We start from the raw sequence: 2,716 nt of genomic DNA, 5'->3' as shown, positions 1-2,716 counted from the left end.
CAGTAGGACCCAGTTACAGTACACCTATTAACTGTCTTTAGAAGTCTGACCAGATCACCTGTTGCCAGTTCATCTGGACTGATGATTCCAGATCTGAAATATTTGCTGTATCAGGAGGCAGATGTTTGCTGAAGGTCTGGAGAGCAGTACAATAATGATTGTGAAGCAGGTGGAGAATTTCTACAAATTTGGAGCTGAATTTATACAAATGAAGTTGATGTCGTGAGGATTAATGGTGAGAAATGGTGAGATCTGTAGTTAGTTCTCCCAGATGGTGAGATCCTTCAGAAAATGGAAGTAGAAGAATTGATGGGGGATTTGTAGGAAAAGGTGCTCACACCAAATATGGATTTGTATTCCATTTTTGTAATTAATAAAAAAAAATATTTTATAATAATTATTGTTGTAGTTACTGTAGTTTAATGTAAATAATCCATAGGAATAAAATTACACTTCCAAGGAATTCACTTCCGGCATTAGAAGCGATGACGCAGCACGCTAGGAAGTCATGGCCACGCCCCCCGCCTCCGCCCCCCGCCTCCACCCCCCCTCCCTGCCCTGGCGCGCGTTGAGAATACGCACTCGGAACATCTTCGATCTTCTCAGACCACCTCGGATCCTCTGTTCCTCTCCTCTCCTCGTCCCAGCAGCTTGCAGGAGTACCACCGCCCCAGCAGGAGGAGCAGGAGGAGGATCCCCGGTGTCGGCGGAGCGGTGTGAGGATCTGCCCCTGCTCGGTGCGCTTCTTCTGCCTTTCATATATGCGCCACACTGAGCGCGCGCACCGACCGACGGAGCGAGCGACCGCGCGCGTGTTCCGATTCTGAAGTCGTGACGTCATAACGGTGAGACCCTGCTCTCTTTAATCCGCGCAGATTATTGGAGACCCGTGGAGAGAAGGTCTGCTGATCTTGCTGTGGTGGGACCCGAGGACGCCATAATTCCGGTGTAATTCCCGTGGCCTGCTCCTCCGCGCGCTCCGGAACCGCTTTATTTACTTACTCATTTATTTATTTATTTATTTATTTATTAACAATCACTTAATTTTTATTATTACTATTATTATTATTATTATTATTATTATTATTATTATTATTATCAGTAAAGTAATTTATTTACATATTCAGGAGTTTTGAGAGTCTATAAAAGTTTTGGGGGTTTCCCCTCTCTTCTACTTTAATTCTTCATTACCCAGACAGGACATGACACTTTTGGATGTGTGTGTGTGTGTGTGTGTGTGCGTGCGCGCGCGCGCTGGCGGCACTTGTAGACTTTGTATCACACGTGGCAAGTGGTTATGACGTCACATGTCACACCTTGTTGACTGTGCCTTGTAATGAGTCACATTAAGTATTTTTTGTGTGTGTGTGTGTGTGTGTGTGTGTGTGTGTGTGTGTGAGAGAGAGAGAGAGAGAGAGAGAGAGAGAGAGTTATGCCACCCTGACTCAAAGATACACACACGTCACTAGTTTGTGTAACTGTACTCTGCCACACACACACACACACACACACACACACACTCACACACTTACTCACACACACACCTATTTTCCTATCTAATATTTACACACCTAATAAATTGACTCTTTAGTAAATTCTTACCCGAGGAACAAAACTTCCCAGAGTTGCTATACAGAGGAAACCGAGAGGAACCCAGGAGGACCCCAAAGAAACCAAGGGGAAGACAGAGGAACCCTGTGGAAACCAAGAGGAACTCTGTGGAAACCAAGGGAAATCCAAAGGAACCCAGAAGAAAACCAAGAGGAACCCGAGAAACCCTAGAGAACCCAGAAGAACCCTGTGTTCTATTTTTTTTTAAATAGAAAGATGAAATGTAATCACTGGACACTCAAGCGATCAGAAGTGAATGCTCAATGGTTCCAGATCTTCTCATTTTCTGGGGTTTTAAAGAGAACGTGTCTGATTGGTGAAGGAAACTGTCATCTTCTCCACACGATCCTGTCGTCTGAAAGGATTTAATCGATGAGCTTTTCTCATGTTGGTAATGTGGAACTTGTTTAGTTTTACTTTCACACACACACACACACACACACACACACACACACACACACATGGCATGCAGTGTCGGGTGGTAAATGCTGAACTGGTGGCTAAAGATTTCCATTACATAATCAATTTACAGTAAAACAAATCAGTTTTAACTCTTTCTTTCTCTCTCTCTATTTCTCCCTCTCTCCTTCCCTTTATCTGTTTCTCTTCCTATTTGTCACACACTCACTCTGTTTTCTCACATTCTCTCTTTTTGCTGTGTGTGCCTGCAACTTCCTTTACTCTTCTTCCTGCTGTAAATGGTGTGTGTGTGTGTGTGTCTGCGTGTGTGTGTCTGCGTGTGTCTGCGTGTGTGTGTGTGTCTGCGTGTGTCTGCGTGTGTCTGCGTGTGTGTGTGTCTGCGTGTGTCTGCGTGTGTCTGCGTGTGTCTGCGTGTGTGTGTGTCTGTGTGTGTCTGCGTGTGTGTGTGTGTGTGTGAGACTCTAAATATAGCTCCAGTCTCACATTAATCTCTCACTACGATCAATACTCAGTACACATTGCAGTGTGTGTGTGTGTGTGTGTGTGTGTGTGTGTGTGTGTGTGTGTGTGTGTTTGTGTACACTCATAGTTGTGTATTGGAAAAAAAGAAAATAACTGAAAATTGCTGTATGTTGCCGAAAGATTGTTTTTTTACGTTTGAGAGAAAATGAGATTTACAGGATTT

General features: G+C 44.1%; 1 protein-coding gene across 2 annotated transcripts in view; it reads left to right on the top strand.

Annotated features, from left to right (window-relative positions):
• The first annotated feature begins 545 nt into the window (after positions 1 to 545).
• Positions 546 to 2,716, top strand: part of sgms1a (sphingomyelin synthase 1a) — a 16,071-nt gene continuing 13,900 nt past the window's right edge. Inside the window, exons 1-2 of one of the 2 annotated variants that reach the window (XM_046856144.1) lie at positions 546 to 845; positions 1,592 to 2,002. The gene's annotated coding sequence lies outside the window, so the exon portion shown is untranslated. The remainder of the gene's footprint in view (positions 846 to 1,591; positions 2,003 to 2,716) is intronic. The other variant, XM_046856143.1, reaches the window with a different exon arrangement.

Source organism: Silurus meridionalis, chromosome 8 (genome assembly GCF_014805685.1).
Source record: "Silurus meridionalis isolate SWU-2019-XX chromosome 8, ASM1480568v1, whole genome shotgun sequence".
NCBI lineage: Eukaryota > Metazoa > Chordata > Actinopteri > Siluriformes > Siluridae > Silurus > Silurus meridionalis.
Note: the sequence above shows the minus strand (reverse complement) of the source record. Positions and strands in the feature narration are given on the sequence as shown.